The sequence below is a fragment of the Mauremys reevesii genome, linkage group 6 (genome assembly GCF_016161935.1).
Source record: "Mauremys reevesii isolate NIE-2019 linkage group 6, ASM1616193v1, whole genome shotgun sequence".
NCBI classification, from domain to species: Eukaryota; Metazoa; Chordata; order Testudines; family Geoemydidae; genus Mauremys; species Mauremys reevesii.
The window spans coordinates 128072677-128099082 of record NC_052628.1 but is presented as its reverse complement, the minus strand read 5'-3'; the positions used below and the strand labels follow the sequence as shown (position 1 = coordinate 128099082).

The window sequence follows — 26406 nt, the reverse complement described above, 5'->3', positions numbered from 1 at the left end:
GCAGTTCTTGTCCCTGGCTCTCTAGTAGTCACTTCTGAGTTGCTTTATCCACTCTTGGCACTGGTCACCGGTCGCTTAATCCTTGCACTGGTCACTGGTCCGTTGAATGCCCAATGCTGCTAGCTTGTACGCTATTTCTTGATACATACAGTCATTTCTGGTTCTCTGAGTCTGAGACCAAGCTTACATTGCAGTGTAGAGATACCCAAAGTGCCTTGCCCAGCACTCCCAGGGGAGTTTGTGGCAGAGCAAAGAAATGAACCCATCTCCCCCAACTTGTAGGCTAGCACCTTAGCCACCAGGCCAAGTCCTTTCACCTACTTGAGGAAGAAATCCGAATGAGGCTGTCATAGCAATCATTTCTGAGGCATAGAATCTTGGGGAGGGATTGCTCAGTCAACCTAGGGTTGTGCATTCAATCCTTAAGGGGGCCACTTAGGGATCTGGGGCAAAAATTGATCCTGCTAGTGAAGGCAGGGGGCTGGACTTGATGACCTTTCAAGGTCCCTTCCAGTTCTAGGAGTTTGGTATATCTCCAATTATTACCTTTTTTAATCTTTAGATAAAAAAGGCTGAAGACCATTTGTGCCTTTGTTTTTGTTTTCAGTTTCAGTTATTTGAATACACTTACAACAGCTAGATGTGGATCATTCTGGTTAGCTGGCATGGTACTGCCCGTAAACTATAGTGCCTGAACCAATGCCTGTGGAAATCAGCCTTCAGTCACCTTTGGATCACCCATACCCAACACCCATATTCCAGCCCTGAAAGGTGAATGTATACAAAACAAACTCTACTTTACAACCCCAAAGAACATTTTTACAGTCCACATTATGATGTGTTTCATTTTTGTTTTTAAAAACTGAAAGACTCAGTATGTGCCTGCAGCTAAATTTTACATTTAAGTCCTTTGATGCTTCTCAACATTTGGGCAAATAGCATCCCCAGAGCTACCAGATGCACCATGATATTCCATTGTAATTTCAATAAAACTTTAAGGCCCCAATTCAACAAGACACTTAATTACATGCTTAACTTAAAGCATGTGTGTAAGTCTATTAACTTCTCTGCATAATTATGCTTTCTTGACTCAGAGACCCAAGTGCTTTGCTGGACAGAGAGGGTTTGCTGAATCAGGACCTAATAGAATGCATCAGAACCAGACATAAAGCAGTTTATGGGAGCTGGAAACATGTCCCGGGGAGAATCAATCACAAAACCTATTGTAAGTTTAGGTCATTCCTGCTTTGAAGGGTTTACAATCTTCTACTCTATGTCTGTACAGCACCTAGCACAATAGGGATTGGGGCCTTACTGCTATAAGAAATAATAGTAATAATGATGGGGACAGTTTAAGTTACACTTATTCAGAATAGCTGAGACACATTCAGACCAGGCTTCAGAATCAAAATGGCTTAAAATGGATGCAAGACCTTGGATGTCAAGCTACTCTGGTGGGGGTTCCTCTATACTATTGCCTTTAATATCTTCATTTGAGTACACTTTAGACTATTAATACTGGCAAACAGCAGAATAATATATTTGAAACTTAGCTGAAAGGCAAATGAGACCATTATGTAACTGATTTTTTTGTGAGCACCTGTTTCCCAAATGTCTGTTAGGTCTTTTTCTTCCAATACGGCAAGTTTTCATTTGTGTTGGGGACTATTTTTATGAATGGCGTTAGCCAAATTTTTCACAGTTGGGTGCCTAAAGTTAGGCACCTAAATCCAAAATATAGGATTCCAAATAAAAGTGGTCTGATTTTCAGAAGTGTCAGTGGGAGAAACGAGCTTTCAAAACCTCTGAAAAACTAATCTATTTAGAAGCCTGTGTATAGATTTTAATGCCTAATAGAGCTGGTTAAAAATTTCCATTGAAACATCTATGACAGAAAATTGAGTTTACAATAAAACTTTTTTGTGTGAAAAGTATCCGCTTCTTTAGAAAATTTGATATTTTTCTCAGAAAAAGGAAAGAAATATTTTTATTCAAAATGTTGCTGTAGTACCTCACAAGAACATAAGGACAGCCATACTGGGTCAGACCAAAGGTCCATCTAACTGAGTATCCTGTCTTCTGACAGAGGCCAAAGCCAGGTGCCCCAGAGGGAATGAACAGAACAGGTAATCATCCAGTGCTATCGCCCAGTCCCAGGTTCTGGCAAACAGAGGCTAGGGACACCTGCCCTGCCCAATAGCCATTGATGGACCTGTCCTCTGTGAACTTACCTAGTTCTTTTTTGAACCTTGTTATAGTCTTGGCCTTCACAACATCCTCTGTGAAAGAGTTCCACAGGTTGACTGTGCACTGCGTGAAAAAATACTTCCTTTTGTTTGTTTTAAACCTAATGCCTATTAATTTCATTTGGTGACCCCTAGCTCTTCTGTTATTAGAAGGAGTAAATAACACTTCCTTATTTACTTTTTCTACACCAGTCATGATTTTATAGACCTCTATCATATCCCCCCCTTAGTTGTCTCATGGAAATTGTAGCTGGGCTTTCATTCTCCTCCATGGACTCACTGTATCTCCCAGGATGCACCATGGTCAGGGATACCTATGACACACACTCTTTCCCTCTGCCTAGAGAGGAGAAAGTGGTATATCATGGGATATGTAGTCTGGCTGGAAAGCCTGTACCATAGAGGAGTATGGGAGGAGAAGGCACTCAAACTACAACTCCCATGAGGCACTGAGGGGCCACCACCACTTTTGACCAAAATATTTTGCCGAAAAGTCAAAAATTTCTGCAGAATCTCCTCCTCTTATTTTCTATCTATAGTAACTAACTTTAGGCATCCAAGTGTGAAAATTTTAACCAGTGTGTGTAAATCCTTCTCTCATTTCAATGGGAGCAGAGTTAGGCCAGTGCTGAACACTTTTGAAAGTCACACCCATATTTAATTATATATATATTAATTTATTAAAATATAAATGTTGCATTGAAGAAACTTTGAGGAGATCTATGGAGCAAAATACTAACAGAGTTACAAGCAGATCTTCGTCCTATTGAAGTCAATGATAAATATGTCTGTGATTTAATTGATTATTGCTAAAGTGCTTTCAGATTCTTGGAGAAATGGTACTATAGCTGCTCGATATTATTATTTAGACAAGAACTAGGTCATGGTCCTCTCTGACATTTGGGGTCAAAGTCCAGCCTCCGCATGCTGCCTTACACTGTTGAGCTACTGTGGTGATGGGGACCATGTCAGAACCTAGATCAAACTGGAATCTAGTCTGGCTCTACTACAGATTTATCCTGTGATTTTCTTTTACCCTCTTGGTGTCTCAATTTCTCTATCTGTAAAATAGGTTTAATATACTTCTATACATCATAGAGCCATTGTCGGGCTCTCGGATATTATAGTGAGTGTCATAAACAAGCTTATCAGTGAAGCAAGTGAAGCTTTAAAACTAGGAGCTTTCGCATGGATTATAGAACCTGATTCTCTTTGTACATTAATGTGGCTCCATTCAGCTCTCCATTACACTACTGTAAACTTATTAATTTCAGTGAAGTCACTCGAGATTTATACTCATCAGAGCAGAACAAGTCCCTGTTAGTTTGATTAGGAAGGAAACATGACAGAGGTTTGGATGCACTGGACATTTCTGATGCCCACTTCTATGGTGATGATCTATTCTAGAATATAGATCAGAGGGGGGCAAACTACAGCCCGCGGGCCACATCCAGCCCCGGGACTGTCCTTCCCGGCCCCTGAGCTCCTGGCCCAGGAGGCTGTCCCCAGCCCCTCCCTTGCTGTCCCCCCTCCCGTGCAGCCTCAGCTTGCTCGCTCCGCCGCCAGTGCAGTGCTCTGGGCGGTGGGGCTGTGAGATCCTGGGGCGGCGCAGCTGCAGAGCCCGGCCTGACCAGGTCTCTGTGTTGTGAGGTGGTAGCAGCGGCATGGCCCGGCTCCAGCCAGGCAGCGCGGCTGTAGCGCTGCCAGCCACCGGTGCTCCAGGCAGCGCGGTAAGGGGGCAGGGAGCGGGGGGGGGGGTTGCATAGAGGGCAGGGGAGTTCGGGGTGATGGTTGGGGGGGAACAGAGGGTTGAATGGGAGCAGGTGTCCCAGGGGGGCCATCAGGAATGAGAGGAGGGGTTGGATGAGACGGTGGGGTCCTGGGGTGGTCAGGGGACAGGGAGTGGGGTGTGTGTGGATGGGGCAGATAGGAGGTGGGGGGCAGGCCACAACCCCTCCCCTAACCGGCCATCCATACAATTTATGAAACCCGATGCAGCCCTCAGGCCAAAAAGTTTGCCCACCCCTGATATAGATGTCTGGGAATAGTTACTCTACAAATAAAGCACATAGCATAGCAGTTTGATTTGGGCCCTCTCAAAGGATGGAGTTGTTCACAGGGAGTCTCAAAGATGTGATGTGGTTCTTTGTTATTTTACTCCTCTGTCTACTATCTCCATTTTTGGAATTAGTTTCCTATTTAAATCAAAAGAATCACTGAGAGCTTAGTCAGATGTTCAGAGAGATCTCAAAGCCCATCCAGAGATACTTACATGTTGATTGAAATTAAAGCTTTATGAAAATATTAGGAAACAAATGAATGGTGCTCTAAAGTTTACAAAAAAAACCCCACAACAGTGGTGTGTGGGTGTGTTCTATTTGGTACCAGTACATTCATGAGAACAACTGAAACATTGAACCAAAAGTGTTACTTTTGATTTCCTGAGAGACTTCTGCCACACCACTATGCTGGTCCCAAAGTTAGCTGTGCAGAGGAAGGTTCAGGAAATTAAAAATACAATTTGAAATTTCTGGAAGCACAGAGAATTTGTGGAATTTCCTTCCCATCCTCTTCAAATCTGAAGAAAGAAAGAAAGAAATCAGCTAAAACCACCTTTTTTAAAGCAAATGAAATAAACACAGAGATAATGTGCAGATCTCAAATTAAACAAATGAAATAAGTTAAACTAAATAGGATCTTATCTCCACATAGCCCCGTCGGACTTTAGCCAAGATAGCTGCTCTGAGTGAGCTCACGAGAGCTGCACAGCTGTTGTTAAAGACATAAACTATGATTCCTTTAGGAGGGTCCCCTTCTGTACAAACCAACAGCATCTCCCTACTCCCTTTCTTGCTCCATAAGTCTCCCCTCTACACCAATGAACACACACAGTATGAGGCTCCCCTCTGTATGCCAACCAATTCCCTGGTCTCCCACCATAGGTTTATCTACACTGATAAATTCAGTAGTGTTAGTGTAACACTGACAGGCCCCAGTCATGGCAGGCAGGATTGAACTTGGGACCTCAGTACATGAGCCTCTACTGCATGAGCCAAGCACTAACTGCCTAGTAGCTAAGCTTGTAGAGCAGACTCATTTAACTCTAAGTGGTCTCAATGCCACTAGATGGGACAGAAACCCCCACCCAGGAGGCGTGTGGGTAACATTAGCACTGTTGTGGCTACTGATCATGTTACACCTGTCTTGTGTCCATGTCAGTCTCCATGCCATCAGTCTCCAGTGCTTTACCCCCTCCCCTGAGTACTAATAATTCACATGAAACATTTAAAAAGACAAGTAAAGATTAAATATACGGGTCACCTTTTTCTTTAGGCGCTCCTGGCGTGACTCCTCTTTGCAGATGCCCCACAGTCTGGCTCGTGCCACATACCCCAACGGAGGAAGGCTGGTCCAATGATTAGGGCAGTAACCTAAGACTGAGCAGACCCGAGCTCAATTCTTGCTCTGCCTCCGGGGTGATTGTGGCAAGTCACTTAGTCTCTCTGGCCCAGATCCACAAAGGTGTTTAAGCTCTAAGTGCCATTGAAACCCGTGGAAGTTAGGAACCTAAACACCTTTGTGGATCTGGCTGCTGGGCCTTAGTTCCCCATCTGTAAACCTACCTGAGAGTGGTGGTGGAGGGTGAATACATTAAAGATTGTTACGTGTTGCAATACACTGAAGATTGTGAGGCACTCGGATACTTGGTAATGGGGTGAATCGATTAACTTCCTCATTAAATTCAGCCTGCAAAATACAGTGGGTGACACAGAAAGGCATGGTTACTGCAAAAGGCCCAAGCTAAAGCCAATTGAAAAACTCTCATTTTCTTCAATGGGCTTTGAATCGGGCCTGGAGACTGCTGAGCCTGAACCAATCTCTGAATGGAAAGTGCTCTGCTGGGCAGCTGTTGCAACATCTCAGCTATGTAACACCAAAATAAATGCTTCCCATGGTTTCCTTCCTTTGCCCTGTTATTGCTAGAACTCCTCACTGCTAGGTTAATCCTCTCTCTTTGGTTGCCATTCTCAGGCCTTCATCTTCTCCCAGAGAAGGCCAAACCTGCCTCATGTCAAGCAGGAAAGTTGCCAGCATTGTTTGACCTGCTTTGCTCTGCTCCAGCATCACTGGAACTGCGGTCTCAGCCTGCCTGTGGAAGGAAGTGAATTGTGGTAGGAGCTCTAGTGCCTGCTAATGAATAGAAAAGACACAATGGGCCTGATTCTCATTGATACTAAAGCCAGCTCTGCACTTAAAAATTAGATCAACCTGGCTATGTTGCTCAGGGCTGTGAAAAATGTCATGCCCTGAGCATTGTAGCTAGGTTGGCCTGACCCAGATGCAGCTAGGTCAACTGATGAATTCATCCATCAATTTAGCTACTGCCTCTCAGAGAGGGATTGAACTACATTGACAGAACGTGTCTGTGCTACAGAGGAGTAGCTGTGACGCTGCAACGGTACCACTGGTAGTGTTGACATAGGCCCGGTCTATGCCTAGCTACATCTCTCAGGGCTGAAAAATTTCACACCCGGTATGGCATAGTTAGGTCGAGCTAACCCCCACTGTAGATGCCCTGGGAGTATAAAGAAGCCCTAAAGTGGGTGTACATTTTACATGCCCTGGGGCCTGAGTGTAAATGAGCAGCACAAGAGAAGGTCCATGATGAGGAGCAGAGATTGTGGTCCATCCTTGGACAGCAATGATACTTGTAAGCTCTTTGGTGTAAGAGCTATCTTTTTGTTCTGTGTTTGTACAGCTCCTAGCACATTGGGTCCCTGGTCCATGACTGGGACTCCTAGATGCTACCACAACATACATAATACATAATCATAATGGCTGTTGCATTTGATACCTAGTTACTATGACAATGGGAAAGCCATAAACAGACAGATAAGGTTAAATGCCTCCATCTTGAACAGAAGGATCGATACTTCCACAATCATTTTCCTCTTTGTGTCACCAGAACGTAATTTTCAGAACTTGGCACTGTATAGCAATGTTCTGTGCTAAGGGTACATGAATAACAGTCCATTTTAAAAGCAGCCCCATTTTAAAGAGAACAAAACTAGAGGGATATGAATGAGATTAGCACCCAAACCACAACTTTAATTCAACACAGGAGGTTGTCACTACCCACAACAGTGAAATGATTAAACAGAAAGAACTGTGCTCTGTGCTATAGAGACAAACTTCCATTTTCTACAGACACCCCCGCCCCCCGCACTGTTATGACTTGCATTACAGTAACACATAGGGTACGTCTTCACAGCCCATGGCAGCGCAGCTCATACCCTGGGCTGACAGATTCGGGTTCACAGGGCCTTTGCTACCACACTAAAAATAGCTGTACAGATGTTGTGGCTTGGACTGGAGCTTGGGCTCTGAAGCCTAGGGAGGGGGGTGAGCTTCAGAGCCCAAACTTCAGCCTGACCCGCAGCATCAAAGCGTTGTCTACCCAGCTATTTCTAGTGCAGTAGCGTGAGCCCATCTGTTGACCCGGGCTGGGATACTCATGGCCGCGGGCTGTATAGAAGGACCCTTCAAGGCCCCAAACAAAGTGAGGGCCCCATTGTGCTAGGCACTGTACAAAGACATACGCAGAGAAAGCCCCGGAAAACTTGCCATCCAGGTAGATTAAGACTGAGGTGGGGAAAACGAGGCACAGAGAAGTGAAATGACTTGCTCAAGGTTGCTCAGTAGATGAGAACAGAATCCAAGTTCCCTGACTCCTAGGCTAGTGGCCTAGCTACGGGACCCCACTGTCTCTTTAATGCCTAGGAAAAGGGATCAGGAATTGTCACTGTCGCCCAGCCCTTCAAGCTTCTGTTATGCAGAAATAATATAAAATGGCCTACAAAAATTTAGAGGGAGGGATAGCTCTGTGGTTTGAGCATCAGCCTGCTAAATCCTTGAGGGGGCCACTTAGAGATCTGGGGCAAAAATTGGTCCTGCTAGTGAAGGCAGGGGGCTGGACTTGATGACCTTTCAGGGTCCCTTCCAGTTCTAGGAGATTGGTATATCTCCAATTATTACCTTTTTTTATTACCTCCCTCCATCTATTTCTGAGACACTCTTGGAATCACGTGTCCTATTTGGCACTCCATGGGTTCCACCCAAAAAAAGCAAAGAGGAGAACAAAGAGTAGGGTGACCAGTCGTCCTGTTTTTAAAGGGACAGTCCCATATGTAAGCTCTCCTGCAAGTGTCCCGACTTTTTCTGTCTCCCCTCCATCAGCACTGGCAGTTCCTGCTGCTGGCCGGATCCCTGCTCCCCAGACGCCCGCCCACCCACCCTGTTTGGGGGCTTGCTGGGAGGGAGGGGGAGGAGCGGGAATGTGGCGGGCTCAGGGGAGGAGGCGGGGAAGAGGTGGGGCATGGGTGGGATTTGGGGAAGGGGTTGGAATGGGGCGGGGCCGGGGGCAGAGCTGGGGCGGGGATTTGGGGAAGAGGTTGGAATGTGGGCGGGGCAGGGGTGGAGTGGGGGCAGGGCAGAGGCATGGGGGGAGTCGAGCACCCAGGGGAAAATGGGGAAGTCAGCGCCTACGCCTGCCACTCCAGCCCCAATCGGGGATTGGCCTGGGGCTGGGTAGATGCTTGCCTGGTAACTGACCACACCTGCCACCCCTGTTAGCAGGCGCTCTAGGGCTGGGAGGAAGTGAGAGCGAAAGGGAAGGCTGGCCCCCAGGCTGCGAAGGTCGGACTGCTGGCCAGGCCTGGGGTAGGCCGAGCTATTGTAAAAAGCCTGTTTATAGTTGGAAACGCAGGGTGGGGACTTGACCACAAATAAAGAGCCTGGGTGTTGCACCAGCCTGAAGTGGCTCTGAGAAGAGGGGGAGAAGGGCGAACCGGAGGGGCATGGCGTGCGCCCCGTTACACTGGGATATACGGGGGGTAGGGGGGAGAGCTAATATAACTAATACAATCAGACATGCTTACGGCCACATTCCTGCATTCAAAACACCAGTCACAGGCATAGACAGAGACCTATGCTCTATTAGCTGAATGCAGAACAGTACTGGGGCCACTGGGGCCTTTCGTAGGCAGGCCAGGCACAAATTGCTGTTTTCCAGCAGCAGTTTCTGCTCAGCCAGTCTCCCCCTCATTCATCTACAATGTTATCCCTGTTCCAGCTCAGTGGTGTCGTCTCTGATGCATCCCAGCATCCTTTGCTTCTGTTGCTGATATCCTTTTTTGGAAGCATTACTGCTGTGGGTGGCACAGTAGCTTTGAGAGGTACTTGGGAGCAGAAAGCATCCACTAAAGATGAGGGAGAAGGCACAGGGCATCTCTCAGGAGGAGGGGGAAATAACACCGGTGCTGGTAAGAGACTGGATGGGCTAGTCAGAGGAGTGGAGCAGAGGGCAATCCAGGAGGAGATTCAAACACTAACTTTGTCAAGAACACCAGTGCATTTAGTCCAGCCATCCCACGCTGGCATTACAGGAACAAATCCAGCGATTGTTATTACTATTTCACATTCATCTTCGGATGGCATCTAGAGGCCAACCAGGCCAGGCCCCATTGTGCTAAGCACGATACAAACATCGATCTCTATTACTTAGAAACTGTCTAACACTCCATGTTGGCACAGTGCCTTCCACAAGGGGCCTCAGTCGTGGCTGGTCCCTAGATAGTACAGTAATAATAAATAATAACAAGGCATCAATAAATGAGAGCCCCCACCCCAAAGAGCGTACCATGTAATAATGTGGTACCAATAGTACATTTCAATTTGGATGCTGTACATGAAATCCTTTGGGTTGGAAATCTTAAGAGATCAGGCTCTTTCCTGAGCATTCCCTTGTTTTATTCAGCCTAGAAATAATGCAAGAATGGCCTTTCTTGTGGCATCTCAGTGTTTCTGTTTCCATCTCTGCTCCAAACCAGGAAATGCAGAGGCGTGTCAAAACAAAACAATTAAAGAAAAAGTTACACAACCTCCCCACCTCAGACCAGGATGTGTGCAGTGTTCTGCAGTGCTGGACACATAAGCCTCCCAGCTGGATGATTGTGGATTACAAGCCTGAGCTAACTGGACAGAAAACCTGGTTCCTGGCTTCTGAGGCACAAACTCAGCAAAAAGAACAGGAGTCCTTGTGGCACCTTAGAGACTAATAAATTTATTTGAGCATAAGCTTTTGTGGGCTAAAACCCACTTGATCGGGTGCCTGCAGTGGAAAATACAGTGGGTTTTAGCCCATGAAAGCTTATGCCCAAATCAATGTGTTAGTCTCTAAGGTGCCACAAGGACTCCTCGTTCTTTTTGCTGATACAGACTAACACGGCTACCACTGTGAAACCTGAACAAACTCAGTGATTCACATCTTGAGCTCTTAAACTGGTCACTGAAAGATCAGTCACAATAGAATAATGCAAGGAATTTAAAGGGGAGACAGGGTAACCAGTTCCTATTGACATAACAACCAGCATGCACCTTCACTCAGAACTGGAACTGAACCTAAACAAAATCTGGCTGACCGTTCAAACATAGCTAGATATCTTAGGGACAGGTTCTGATTTATAACAGGTTTTTTTTCCAGCTGCAGGTAATATATATTTAAAGCTGCAGAGAATACATATATACATACATCTATCTAGCTCCTTTATTCTCACTTACATTAAGGCCACTTTTCACCTCTCTGGCAGTGTAAAGGAGCCTTAATGTGAGCATAAATGTAATTTACACACACATATATACACACCCCCGCCCCCCTCCAACATAGTGCCTTCAATGGGTTTATACCAAGGACAAATTTGAACAGCTTCCAGGGTTTCTGTTAACTATTCCTGATACTGAAAGCCAATCCAAAGTTACAAGGAGTTTATGTAGTTTGTCTGCATCATTTGCTAGCCCAACAGCCCGTGCTCTCTTCAGTTTCCCACGCTTTGCAATGCTTTCACATTTCAGGCTACTGCTTCACTATTTCCCTGCTGTCTCTCTTTGTGATGGTGACCATATTTCCCTATGCCAAATACGGGACACCTGGGACAATTATTTGTATTCGAGTGAGTTCAACAGCAATCTGTGCAAACGTTCAAATTGACATCAACTTGACTGAGCCCCTAGGGGACAGGATGGAGCAGCCCCATACTCCCTGGAGCAGGACCCCAGGAGGCAGAGGGTGGGGGCTGAAGAGGGTGCTAAGCCCCTGCCTGGGGAGCTGCTGTGGACACCACTCCCGAGCTTAGCTGGGGGGCGAAGAGGTTGCCCCATGCAAGCACTGGGCGGGGCTTTGGCATATGCCAGAGTGTCTTGGGCTTTCCGGGGGCCTAGCCACAAACAGGGCGGGAAGGAAGAAGCCTGCTGGCCAGGGGCTGGTTCTCCAGAGCACTGGGAGTGGGGAGAGGGGGAAGATATGGAGGAGCAGCAGGGCTGCAGGTGGTGGGGGGCAGGGGGGTGGTGAAGGAGAAAAACAGGGAGACGATAGTGAGAGGGGGAGCATGTAAAGGGCAGACAGGTGGGTAGCAGTGGCGACACTTAACCGGCTGCTGCCTGGCTCCTGCCCGCACTCACCAGCCACTGCAGCTCACAGAGTGCAACCAGTGCCGGCTGGAAACAGGATGGGGGGCACCCATGGAGTCAGCACCTAGGGGTCAGCAGGAGCTGATTAAGGCCTGTCTAGCAGCACCCTGCCACACCCAGCTTTCTAGATTTTATGACTAGATGGGCACCTGACAGTCTTCCTGGATTGAGTCTCAGACAGTCCAGTTCAGTCCCTGCTCCATAGGAAAAATAAACTGCCCCAGCCCTTTTCCTGGTGCAGTGGTGCTGAGCAGCGTGTTGGAGGGGCAGAGCCTATTCCCCTGCCTCTGCCCCCCCACCCACATGAGAGCCCTATGGCAGTGCTCCCCACACCACGCTGTGACAGGGGGGTGAGAGGTTGCTCACCCTTAGTCCAAGGATGGTGCCATTGAAATCAATGGGAGTACCCATGAATCAGGTGCTAACCCGTAGGAGGAAGAAACTCTAAATGAGACAGGAATCCTGCCCAGGGGTGTGTGTTGGGTGTGGGGGGAGTTTGTTATCATATTAATAAGGCCAAGAGTTGATAAAAAATAGACTTTTTTGTGAAATTTTTAATAGAAATTTTGGAATGTTCAAAATTTTTTGACCACTCTATAAATTGGTGGAGACTTTTTTGCAGAAATATTTTTGTTGAAATCTAGAAAATTCAAATATTGTAGACCAAATCCATGATAGAATTCACATGCACAAGAGGGCAGAGATAAGGTTGAACTTAGCCTTAATTTTTCCATTTCCTGACTTTTTTGTGCTTTTACATAGTGGTTTTTGTTTTTTTATGGGGTCTCTATGTAATAAAATCTAGCCAGTTGTCTTTATAGATATGATGGTGTGATCCCAGAATAAATCATGTGACCTCAGAATATATCTATATGTATATATATATGGGGGGGGTGTTGTAAATATATCACTCCCTTGTATGTTTTCCTTTCTGCTCAATGTTACTCTGTTCCTTGCTCCATACATTGGCATCAGGCATAGCCTATTGTGCACATGCTTAAAATAAGATTATAGTGTTACTGAAGGTAATTTACCATGGAGAAACCTTTAGCTCTAATAATTAGCTTCCCTGATTTGTATTTGGCAAGGACAGCAGTAGCAAAACGCCTGGAGACCTGAGCCCTCCACCTCCTGTGGGAAACAGTCAGGAGGAGGCTAAGGAGGAGGAAATCATTTCTCTCCAATCATTCTAATTGGGAGGGAGATTACCCTACACTCTCTCTCTCTCTCATCCCAAGCCTCACAGGGCTGTCCTGTGTCTTTGAAAAAGCATTCTTTGGCCCCTCCCTGGTAACATGGTTCTGAGGATGGGGCATCTGCAGTTTATCTGTATAATTTGTAAATGAAGGTATATGATACATAACTCCTAAATGTGAAAAACAGGACTGAGGCCTTAATACTGATCATGGACCACCTGCACCTATTGAATTCTAGATGTGTTTTCAGAAAACAAAGAATGGTTATACGCTAAGGATGAGCCTTCATTTTCCCACAGGAAAAATACAATATCTCAGGTCCTGCATTACTTAAGCAAGCAAAACTCCCATTGAAATCAATGGAACTAAGTCAACACAGATTGTAAGCAATGGGAATTTTGCTTTAAAGACTACTGGCTCAGAGGGCTATTGGGTCAATAAGTTACAAGAGCAGAAAATTTGGCCTATAGTATTTTTCCCTCCTCACCAAAGGAAGCTTATTGTTGAATTCTGCCTCTAGAGGTACGATTTTGTTTTGTGAAGATTTTTTTTTTAAACAGAAGTAGCAATCTGGGGTGTATTTTCCCCTTGCTGAGCATAAATAGCTCTAATAATAATAACATCTTAAATGTATATGGAGCCTGATGTGCGAAAAGGTCCCACGCATGCATTTATTTTGCACCTTTACCTGCACTCTGCCCACTGATCTCTCTGAGGACTACTTTGCATGCTATGAACCTTTCAGCAGCTTTCAGACAGCTGCCATTTAAAAAAGGAAACAATCTATCACGAATAGATGCTCCAGTTTATACCCGTCATGTGGCAGAAACTCGGATCAAGGCTCTGCAGAGATTAAAGTACAGGGATTAGTGCTCCGGGGTTTAAACCAATATGTAACTATTATGGTACCTCTACACAGCAAAAAATAAAAAACAAACCCACAGCTGCAAGTCTCTAGATTTGCCTTTTTCCAGCCATCCGGGATCTTCCCAGATTGCCACGAGTTTTCAAAGATAATGGCCAATAGCTCTGCAATCACATCAGCCAACTCCCTCAGCACCCTTGGATGCATTAGATCTGGACCCATGGACTTGTGCGTGTCCAGCTTTTCTAAATAGTCCTTAACCTGGTCTTTCACCACTGAGGGCTGCTCACCTCCTCCCCATACTGTGCTGCCCAGTGCAGCAGTCTGGGAGCTGCCCTTGTCTGTGAAGACCAAGGCAAAAAAAGCATTGAGTACTGCAGCTTTTTCCACATCATTTCTCACTAGGTTACCTCCCCCATTTAGTAAGGGGCCCACACTTTCCCTGACCTTCTTCTTGTTGCTAACATACCTGTAGAAACCCTTCTTGTTACCCTTCACATCCCTTGCTAGCTGCAGCTCCTGATTACACTCCTGCATGCTTGAGCAATATGTTTATACTCCTCCCTAGTCATCTGTCCAAGTTTCCATTTCTTGTAGGGTTCCTTTTTGTATTTAAGAACATAAGAATGGCCATATTGGGTCAGACCAAAAGTCCATCAAGCCCAGTATCCTGTCCTCTGACAGTGGCCAATGGCAGGTGCCCCAAAAGGAATGAACAGACAGGTTATCATCATGTGATCCATCCCCTGTCACCCAATCCCAGCTTCTGACAAACAGAGTCTTGGGACACCATTCCTGCCCATCCTGGCTAATAGCCATTGATGGACCTATCTTCCATGAATCTATCTAGCTCCCTTTTGAACCCTGTCATAGTATTGGCCTTCACAACACCCTCTGGCAAGGAGTTCAGAGGTTGACAGTGCATTGCTTAAGCTCACCGAAGATTTCTCTGTTAAACCAAGCTGGTCGCCTGCCATATTTGCTATTCTTTCTGCACATCGGGATGGTTTGTTCCTGTGCCCTCAATAAGGCTTCTTTAAAATACAGCCAGATCCCCTAGACTCCTTTCCCCTGCATATTAGCCTCCCAGGGGATCCTTTCCATCAGCTCCCTGAGGGAGTCAAAGTCTGCTTTTCTGAAGTCCAGGGTCCGTATTCTGCTGCTCTCCTTTATTCCTTTTTTCAGGATCCTGAACTCGACCATCTCATGGTCACTGCTGCCCAGGTTGCCACCCAATTCTGCTTCCCCTACCAATTCTTCCCTGTTTGTGAGCAGCAGATCAAGAGGAGCACGGCCCCTAGTTGGTTTCTGCAGCTCTTGCACCAGGAAGTTGTCCCCAACACTCTCCAAAAACTTCCTGGATTGTCTGTGCACTGCTGTATTGCTCTCCCAGCACATGTCAGGGTGGTTGAAGTCACCCATGAGAACCAGAGCCTGTGATCAATTTATTCATAAATGATCTGGAGAAAGGGGTAAACAGTGAGGTGGCAAAGTTTGCAGATGATACTAAACTACTCTAGTTAAGACCAAAGCAGATTGAGAAGAACTTCAAAAAGATCTCACAAAACTAAGTGATTGGGCAACAAAATGGCAAATGAAATTTAATGTGGATAAATGTAAAGTAATGCACATTGGAAAAAATAACCCCAACTATACATACAACATGATGGGGGTTAATTTAGCTACAACGAGTCAGGAAAAAGATCTTGGCGTCATCGTGGATAGTTCTCTGAAGATGTCCACGCAGTGTGCAGAGGCAGTCAAAAAAGCAAACAGGATGTTAGGAATCATTAAAAAGGGGATAGAGAATAAGACTGAGAATATATTATTGCCCTTATATAAATCCATGGTACGCCCACATCTTGAATACTGTGTACAGATGTGGTCTCCTCACCTCAAAAAAGATATTCTAGCACTAGAAAAGGTTCAGAAAAGAGCAACTAAAATGATTAGGGGTTTAGAGAGGGTCCCATATGAGGAAAGATTAAAGAGGCTAGGACTCTTCAGCTTGGAAAAGAGAAGACTAAGGGGGGACATGATAGAGGTATATAAAATCATGAGTGATGTTGAGAAAGTGGATAAGGAAAAGTTATTTACTTATTCCCATAATACAAGAACTAGGGGTCACCAAATGAAATTAATAGGCAGCAGGTTTAAAACAAATAAAAGGAAGTTCTTCTTCACGCAGCACACAGTCAACTTGTGGAACTCCTTACCTGAGGAGGTTGTGAAGGCTAGGACTATAACAATGTTTAAAAGGGGACTGGATAAATTCATGGTGGCTAAGTCCATAAATGGCTATTAGCCAGGATGGGTAAGAATGATGTCCCTAGCCTCTGTTCGTCAGAGGATGGAGATGGATGGCAGAAGAGAGATCACTTGATCATTGCCTGTTAGGTTCACTCCCTATGGGGCACCTGGCATTGGCCACTATCGGTAGACAGATACTGGGCTAGATGGACCTTTGGTCTGACCCGGTACGGCCTTTCTTATGTTCTTATGATCTGGAAACTTCTGTTAGTTGTCTGAAGAAAGCCTCGTCCACCTCATCCCCCTGGTCTGGTGGTCTATAGCAGACTCCCACCACGACATCACTCTTGTTGCTCACACTTCTAAACTTAATCCAGAGACTCTCAGGTTTTTCTGCAGTTTCATACCGGAGCTCTGAGCAGTCATACTGCTCTCTTACATACAATGCAACTCCCCCACCTTTTCTGCCCTGCCTGTCCTTCCTGAACAGTTTATATCCATCCATGACAGTACTCCAGTCATGTGAGTTATCCCATCAAGTCTCTGTTATTCCAGTCACATCATAATTCCTTGACTGTGCCAGGATTTCCAGTTCTTCCTGCTTGTTTCCCAGGCTTCTTGTGTTCATGTACAGGCACCTAAAATAACTAGCCGATTGCCCTGCTTTCTCAGCATGAATCAGGAGGCCTCCCTTGTTGTACCCTCCTCCTTGTGTTTCCTCCCGGTATCCCACCTTCCCACTTACCTCAGGGCTTAAGTCTCCAGCCCATGGCGAACCTAGTTGAAAGCCCTCCTCACTAGGTTAGCAGCCTGCCTCTTCTTTAGGTGGATCCCATCTCTTCCTAGCAATCCTAGCCATCCGCACCTAGGCAAAGAGTCTCTTAGAAATCAATGTATGACCAAGGGCTATTGACTTGAGTGAAGCTTGGCAGGACTGAGCCCTGAGGTATGGTTAAAAGGTATTTGGTTCATTGGTTTGATTTAGTTAATGCAGAGAAGGTATTTTCATTCATTTAGCAGGAGAGCTGCTTTTGTTGTTCAGGCACTGAGCTGGGACTAGGAGCTCTGATTTCAATTCCTAGCTCTGTCACAACTTCCTGTGGCCTGCAGGTAGGTCTCTTTGTTCCTCAGAACCCCTGGGTAAAATGGGTATAACAATTTTGTCTTGTCTATTTTGACTGTAAGCTTTTTAGGGCAGGGATCGTCTCTTAGCATGCATATGTACAGTGCCTAGCCCAATGGGGGGCCTGATCTTGTCTGGGACCTGCAGACGTTACTGGAATATAAATGACCATTCACACGATATTTGAGCTGATGAAACTATGGTAGAACCATTTGAGAGTATGTCTATTACAAATCAGTTGAACAGAGCTGAGCAATGTAATCTTTTTGATATGGATCCAGCACACAGATTTCCCCTGCAAATATAAATAAGCATGTGAAAACACAAATTTCTAACCACAAAGGGGCTTGTGTATGGGGCTGGATTTATGCAAGGACTGATTCACAGAAGGATGAAAGTTACAAAATACCTCCAAATCAAACGCGAGGCAAAGGAACATAATATTCATACAAATTTGGTGCCCATTAAAAGCTTGCTTCTGTTGGAATCTCAGGGTAGGCTGGAAAGCTGGGCCGTGTTGTTGTGGCAAGAACTTGCTGCTGCTATGAATGAAATCTGTGTGTAAATAATGGGGCAAGTGAACATTGCCAGAGTAGCTCATGTTGCTTGGCAGTCACGCCAGCTGTCTTCATCTAGCAAATGAGAATACTCTTGGAGACAGAAATAATTTTGCCAAGGGATCCTGATCAGTGAGAGACGCATGCACACACAGAGACCATTACACTTGAGCACATACACACGGATACCAAGCACATTTAGCCATGCCTACCCAATATGTGTGAGTGCATGTGGTATGAGTACTACCCACACAAACTCACTTATACAACCACATGCACTCACACATTTGCACACACCTTTTCACATTTTTGCATGTGTACACTTGCACACACATACACACCCACGCAAACACATTTATACATGCACACACTTCATGTTTGTGCACCCAGAAACACACGCTCACATACTGATTCATGCCTGACGCTTTTCAAAGCACAGGAAAAGAACTGTGGAAAATGTGAATCAAGTGCAGTCAGTTGAAGTATAATACATTTAAATCAATACCAGTACCAATACAATTTAGAAGAGCAAAAGATAGCCTGGAATAAGGATCAAGGCTCCATGAAAGATGGTATTAGCATGGTTCAACCTGAGTGAATGGAATCCAAACAACAGATTTCTTTAATTCTCTCCAGGCCAGATTTGCTAACTCAGGGTAAAAACCTCCTCCGCAGAATAACTGGAGCCATTCTTCTCCATTCAAGAGCAAGGATAGAATTTCTGGGATTTGGGCAGAAGGGGTCAATATCCACTTAGGCCCACAGGCACAGACTCTTGAAGACATTTATCTCTTATGCGTTGCTATTTGGAGGCACAGGGTGACCAGATGTCTGGCTTTCGACCAGAACATCCAGTCAAAAAGGGATCCTGGCAGCTCAGGTCAGCATCACTGATCGGGCCATTGACTGTCCGGTTTGCAAAGCCACACAGTGGGGCTGGCAGGCTCCCTGCTAACCTCCACTCCGCATGGCTCCTGGGAAACAGTTGGCATATCCCCCCTCTGACTCCTATGCATAGGGGCAGCCAGGGGGCTCCGCACTCTGCCCCTGCCCCAAGCACTACCCACGCAGCTCCCATTGGCCTGATCCCACTGCAGAGCCTGCACCCCCAGCTGGAGCCTTCACCCCCTTCTGCACCCCAGTCCAGTGAAAATGAGGGAGGGAGGGAGGGTGGGGAGAGCGAGCGACAGACGGACGCGGGGATGGAGTGAAGCTTGGCAGGACTGAGCCCTGATGCATGGTTAAAATAGATGTGGTTCATTGGTCTGATTTAATTAATGCAGAGAAGATATTTTCATTGATTTAGGAGGAGAGGACTGTAGAGGACATTGTCTGTATGCTGTACTCTGCAGAAGGGGTTTTACATCCTTATGTGGTTATTTTTACCAACCTGCATTATTTCTTATGAACATCTCTGTATATTTAGGGCTAGACTGAAGATGATATCAATGAAAAATTTCCCTCTGACTTCAAAGGGGCCAGGATTTCACCCTGTGCCTTTGGACTCAGCCTTGAGCATGTGGGAGAATATTCTATCCACATAGGTACTTATATTGGCTTCATTACCATAAGATCTGGGTGACTCATTAAGGGAGTTTATCCTCACAAGTCTGCAATGCAGCAGCCAATTTTACAGATGGGCAACTGAGTTACAGCTTATATGATTTGTCCGACGATGCGGGAAATCTATGGTTTAGACAGGATCTGAATTTACATCTCTTGATTACCAGACTAATGCCCTATCTGCTAGACCATCCTTCATCCTTTGTTCCTCGCTTACTCTGTGGATGGGGAGGCATAAGTTACTTTACCCCTTGTCAGGGTGCAGCTTGCTTCCCCAACACATCTGGCCAGCTGTGATGCTTTCTCAAGGCATCCAGGCACCTTGTATCCCTTCTGCCGTAGCAAGGGAGAGATTTGTTGCTGCTAAACTGTGCATCAGCTCCCAGACACTCCAGTCTCTCAGCCAGGACTCTGCCTTTCCTTCCTGACCCTCCTGGAAGAGCATCTGATCCAGCCCTGTCACTGGGGGCCCACAGAAATACCAACTCCACTGTCTACAAAGAGAGAGCACCCTCCAGCCCGTTGGGTCAGCTGAAGATGCACACCTCCCTTTAGTATAACAGCACTGAGAGGAATTTAGAATAAAACAGGAATACGTTTATTAATAAAGAACTGAGATTTAAATGATACCAAACAGAGAGAATAAAAACAAAAAAAGGTGAGGAATAAAACAAAAGACTAACACACGTCTAACAGTCTACATGTAACCTTAGTAGTGTCCAAGCTTTCTCTGATGCACTTTTCTCACCTACAGTTACTTTTCAGCACCACCGACCCACATAGTTGGGGATCCACCGTTCATGGATGCAAAGAGCTGTCCTGACCTCTTTGCTCCCGCACTGATGGACAAGAAGACACCCTTTTGCATCTCCTTATATTCCCCAGAGTTCATTGTCTTTGCCCTGGTTTACACTATGAGTTTAGGTTGAATTTAGCAGCATCGATCAATTTAACCCTGCACCCATCTACACGACAAAGCCATTTTTGTCGACTTAAAGGGCTCTTTAAATCGATTTCTGTACTCCTCCCTGACAAGGGGATTAGCGCTGAAATTGACATTGCCGGGTCGAATTTGGGGTAGTGTGGACGCAATTTGACGAAGTTTTAAGCCTCTGAAAAACTCAGTTTGCACATGTTCAACAGAGAGTTGCTTGAGCTTTCTGCTTTAATTCCCTGCTGATTCCATTCACACTGAGACCTGGTCTACACTATGATTTTAGGTCGAATTTAGCAGCGTTACCTCGATTTAAGCCTGGATCCGTCCACACGACGAAGCCCTTTTTTTTTTTTTACTTAAAGGGTTCTTTAAATCGATTTCTTTAGTCCACCTCCAACGAGGGGATTAGCGCTGAAATCAGCCTTGCCGGGTCGAATCTGGGGTAGTGTAGATGCAATTTGACGGTATTGGCGTCCGGGAGCTATCCCGGAGTGCTCCATTGTGACCGCTCTGGACAGCACTTTGAACTCAGATGCACTAGCCAGGTACACAGGAAAAGCCCCGGGAACGTTTGAATTTCATTTCCTGTTTGGCCAGCGTGGCAAACTCAGCAGCACTCAGCAGCACAGGTGACCATGCAGCCCCCACAGAATGTTTCTACGCTCCCCTTATCATCTCCGTCCCTGAGGTTATCGCAGATTAGAAGACGAAAAAAAACTGACACGATGACATGTTTTCCGGGCTCATGCAGTCCTCCCACACTGATAGGGCACAGCTGAATGCATGGAGGCATTCAGTGGCAGAGGCCAGGAAAGAATTGCTGTGTTTGTTTAACAGCAAAAGTATCATCAAGAGCTAGCCATCCTGCCCGAGCCAGGTCGCTGTGTCACATGCACTCCGCACTGTGTCAGCCTTGGGCGGGGCATGACCACTTTGTGAGCGGGAAGGCCATAGATATAGACATTGCATTAGGTGGCTTCTGTAGCTAGAGAAAACATTCCTGTGCATTCAACAAAGTCTGTGGCAAAAAAAGAGAAGCCCCTTAGTGTAGTGGTGATCACATTCACCTAACAGGCTAAATGTCCCTGGGTGGAAACAGGTCACTATTCCTTTTTCTGACTCTCCTCCTGCATTTTTAGTCTTAGAACAGACCACGCTGTGAAATTTTACTTTGAATTATATCAATTATGAGTTAAATAATATGGAAGTTCTCTCTAAGTTATAGTCCCGGGTTCCTTACCCTTTCAGCTGCTCTGATAAAATAACATTTTTGTTAGGGGCGGGAGAAAATTTTCATGAAGCCTTTTATAGGGATTAAATGCTATTTAGGACTCTGAAATAACCTTAACGTGGCCCATAGCATGCAATCCTTCGTTCTGGATTTGTCATTCCACAAGCTGAACTGCTCCTTACTACTGTCCAGGCTTCATGAGCCATGGGAGCAAGGGGCAGGCTGGGGTAGGTGCGATCGCATGGTGCTGCCGACTGGGAGAGCAGCCTGAAGCAGAAGCCTCCAGCTGGCATGATATTCCAGGCAGGACTGAAACTCCATGAGATAAAACTTAAAGAAGAGAATGACCTGGAGTCACTCCCATTCGGTGCTCTGAGAGGAGGACAGCCATGTCTGTCCAGGCACCCCTGATCGACCTCACCAAGGTCTGCCAGCTGAGTGGGGCTAAGCGGGAACACGGCTGGCAGGAGCCGGCGTATGGAGCCCCAGACTGGCAGCAGGCTGAGATGCTCAGCCTGCTGCCGGTCTGGGGCTCTGTCCATCGGCCCCACTCAGCCTGCTGCCTGCCTGGAGTTCCGATCATCTAGGCAGGCAGCAGGCTGAGTGAGTCCAGCAGATGAGACCCCAGAAAAAAGGGAAAAAAAGAAAGCAACTTTCACGGAGGGGGGGGGGGCTGACGACATGTACCCAAAACCACCTGTGATGAAGTTTTTGCCCCATCAGGCACTGGGAGCTTAACCCAGAATTCCAATGGGCAGCAGAGACTGTGGGAACTGTGGGATAGCTACCCACAGTGCACTGCTCTGTAAGTCGATGCTAGCCACAGTAGTGAGGACGCACTCCGCCGACTTAATGCGCTTAGTGTGGACATATGCAATAGACTGTATAAAATCAACTTCTAAAAAACCGACTTCTATAAAATCGATCTAATTTCGTAGTATAGACATACCCTTAGTCTCAAGAATCAGGATAACCCCCTGATGATCAGACCATGTTGTGTCCTCCAATGTGCTGGTGCCATGTTGTTTCCACAACCTCCTGGTAACTGGTGTTTACCTCAGATGAAAATGAACTGCCCATCACCATGCTCAATTTACATTATAGACACAGGTAAACAGACAAACCAGCATTCCTTTGTCAAGGACAAATTTGTTTATTAAGTTTGCCCCCAAAACGTGTGTTAGGAAGAGATTTCCAGCACACACGTAACTCTTTACATGCCATCTGTACATCCAACACGCAATGCTATTAGTGACTGGTGTGTCACCAGCTTTCATTTGATCTTACACACAACATGCTTTACAGGGAAATACTACCACAATAACATGGTAGGTGTAGTGAGTTTGTCAAGCCTGATAGGAATTTACAGAGCAGGGGTCCTCTGCCACTTGGCATTGAGGGGCGCCCAGGGTCACCTCAGCTCGGCAGGCAGATGCCTAGAGGAGGGTCTGAGTCATGGCTCCTCCCAGTCCCCACCCCTTCCTGTCCCTTCACTCACCAGGGGTGGGAACATCGGTCATGAAGCTCAGAGAAGTGGTGGTGGGGGGGTTTCTTTGTAATTGATTTGCCTTTGAGAAACCAGGTTGTGACACATCAGAAAGTGCAGCTGGCTGGATCCTAGTGTGGTACAGGCCAAGTGATCCCTGAGCAAGCTGCAAGACAGGTCTGTTTGTTGGAACAGCCCAGGGTTGTCTTGCATCCGAAGAAGTGGGTGTTCACCCACGAAAGCTCATGCTGCAAAACGTCTGTTAGTCTATAAGGTGCCACAGGATTCTTTGCTGCTTTTACAGATCCCGACTAACATGGCTACCCCTCTGATACTTGAGCCCAGGGCTGTGTCTGCATTAGCTCTTTCTGGGTCTGATATCCAAACAGGGAGACTAGTCAGACTCCCCCACAGCCGAGACTTGATGCAAGCAGTCCAGGGAACGATGGGCTCTTCAGTCCCTGTATGTGCATGTGGGGCAGAATCTACCCCTGCCTTCATACAGATCTAAAAAGTAACCAGAATGATGGCCTTCGATTGGGGAACATTGTTTTGATTCGGGCTGTTTTATCATCATTATTCAGCATGGCCGTTTATTATTTGCAATGGCATTTACATTTGTAGCAACACTGTTTAGATCACAGCAAAATATTTGTTAGCAGGACTGATGCCGCGGCCTTGTTTCGCACAGTCTTCTGGGCAGTGTTTATATTAGTATTGATAATATTTTTTTCTAGAGACATAGCAGCAGTGTTTATCTCAACAGCAATGGTGTTTATCTGACCAGGATTGTGCTGAAACTAGTTTAATTGTATTAGTATAAAACATATCAATGCGAGGGCTGATGTAATGTGTTTAGCATCAATATGAAGGTTGCTAAGTATTGTGCTTTCAGATGGAATTAAAGAAGCACGAGGACAATGGAACATATGGAACACATTATGTTTTATGTTAAGGAGGATTAGTACATTTGCTAAGATTCTTTATGTGCTGTAGCCTGTGCAGCAATACTATGTATTAACAGCATTTTTTTTCCTACTTAAACCTGAACCCAAATGTTTAGGGATTCTTTAGAAACTTGACAGCTGGTTGTAGACTGCAAATATTATTCCAAATGTGCTTTTTAATGGGTTATAAAAGTAGCACACTGTGTATAGTAGGGTCTTACGAGTGATAGACTGTATATAAGATGGTGCCAAATCCCCTGTGCATTGCATCCATCAGTCTATATTAGAGCTAGCAGAGTAATAACTGTGGTGTGGATCTGGATTTTATCTCTGCTTGATAGGGATGTCCTGATTAGCTAGACATCTGAGCTGGAGCGTGGTGAGATCATGAAGGCAAATTCCATAGTCTCAATATATGGCATGTAACTGTACATAAGAGATGTTGTTTTCCACAGTGCTTGAACCCTTCAAGTTGACTCACTTTAAAAACAAAATCCCTCAGTGAAACAAGCAGAGCTATTTCCCCACTCCAACTATATTAATGCTATCAGGCTGGAATTTTCAAAGGCGCATAAGGGACGGAGGTGCACAACTCCAAATTATTTTCAATAGGATTTGGGCACCTGACTCCTTTTGAGCCCATTTGTAAAATCTCACACTCATTTCCTAGCAAGTTTTACCCCACCCAGGTCTGATCTTCTCCAGTTTTTAGTGAGATTTTTCCTACTTCAATTAAATCACAATACACCATTGTCAAGCCATAGCAGTTGTTATGTGTCAAACCCATGCAGCAGTGTTTGCCTACACTGATGATAATCTCCCTAACAGAGTCAATTCAATTCCATCCTTAAGGCCTTTCCAGTGTAACCATTGCATGCCCCCAGAATCAGATTTGGCAAAGGGGAAGGAACCAGGAAAAAAAGAATAGCCATATGTCCTTTTTAAAATTCCTTGTGCTTCCTTGGGCCAGGTTCTGATCCACTTACTCACTGAGTAGAACCTTACTCCACAAATAGTCCCAATGGGTCCCAGTGGAGTATGGTTCTCCTGAACATGAGTAAAGGTAGCAGAACCTTGCCCATAGTGCACAGACGTTGAGAGGCCCTGGTGCTAATGAGCTCCCCTGTGCTAGGTGTCTTGCGTTTTGGGGACTAAGAGAATGGAGTGGAAGAATATATGGTTATGGGAGAAGGTTTTCAATGATGCAATTAGTAGTAAGGCCCAGATCCTTCCATTGAAGTCAATGGAAATTAGGAACCTATCTGTGTGGATCTGGGCTTAAAAACCTAACTCTCATTGATTTTCAATGGGATTTGGGCATCTAACTTGTATTTGTGCCTTTGAAAATCTCTCCCTCATAAAGCATTTTCAGAAATGGGACCGGATCCACCACTGCCTCACTTTTCGTGTCATTATTTACACCTGTGCATGTCTGACGTATTGCATAGGTGTAAGGGGCTGATCCTGCACCACTACAGACTATGAGTATTTTGCCATTAACTTCAGTGGGAGCCAGACTGGCCCTAAAATAAGTCCAGGAAGTGCAGGGATACAATGTAAGAGAAGAGTCATGCTACCTCACTGAAAATCCAGCTGAGAACTCCTACACTGACTAGCATCTGAATGGAAATGATGGCTGGAGCACTGGGTCCAGTCTAAGCTGGATCAACTACCAAAGGAAGCAATGAATTCACCTCTTTTTGAAATCTTCAGATCAAATGTGGATGCCTTTCTAGAAGATATGCTTTAGCCAAACACAAATTATGCTTTAGTCAAGCAGGTACATTACTGGGCTCATTGGACTAGATGATCTCCTGAGGTCCCTTCCAACCCTGATATTTTATGATTTATTGGGGGCGGACTGAAATTCTCTAGCCTGTGCTATGCAGGAAGTCAGGCTAGATGGTCTAATGGTTCATTCTGGCCCTAATCTCTGCAAATCTGGAAGTACCCCAGCAGGACACTTCGCAGGACTCTCCCTGCTGGGATCAGTGGCTTAAACTTGCAGCTACGTGAGTTCTTGTGAAGTCTGCCTGCAGGCCCAAGAGTGGGAATCAGTATCCTTGGAGAACCTAGAGATGATCACATAGACCAGGCAGAGCAGTAAATATTAGTATTTCTCTCAAAATAGCTAAATCCCCACTTCTCAACAGCCCTTTTTCTGGAGACAATGGCTATAATAGGGAAAGAGTGATTTAGAGAGAAGCTTGTTTTCTTTTCACCCATGGAAAACTTGAAGATTTGCCGTCTGTTCTAGTTATCACCCACACTGGAATTTCCCCAGGGCACTGGGTTACGAGAAAGCGCCATGGGAGCTTCAACAATGAAAAGCTGAGCAGGGCGCCAGGCCCAGGTCTTGGTTCATAACTGAGGCAGAGGAATGAATATCACTTAATGAACAAGCACCACCACTTCCTTTATTTTCCACAGGTTCTCCCATCCAAACATTGACCCAAGATCTGAGAGGACCACAGCACAAA

General features: G+C 45.7%; 1 long non-coding RNA gene across 1 annotated transcript; it reads left to right on the top strand.

Moving 5' to 3' along the window:
- The first annotated feature begins 658 nt into the window (after positions 1 to 658).
- On the top strand, positions 659 to 26406 carry LOC120408399. Its single transcript, XR_005600670.1, has 3 exons — positions 659 to 771; positions 1095 to 1225; positions 26357 to 26406. It is a non-coding gene; the product is annotated as an uncharacterized LOC120408399 (long non-coding RNA).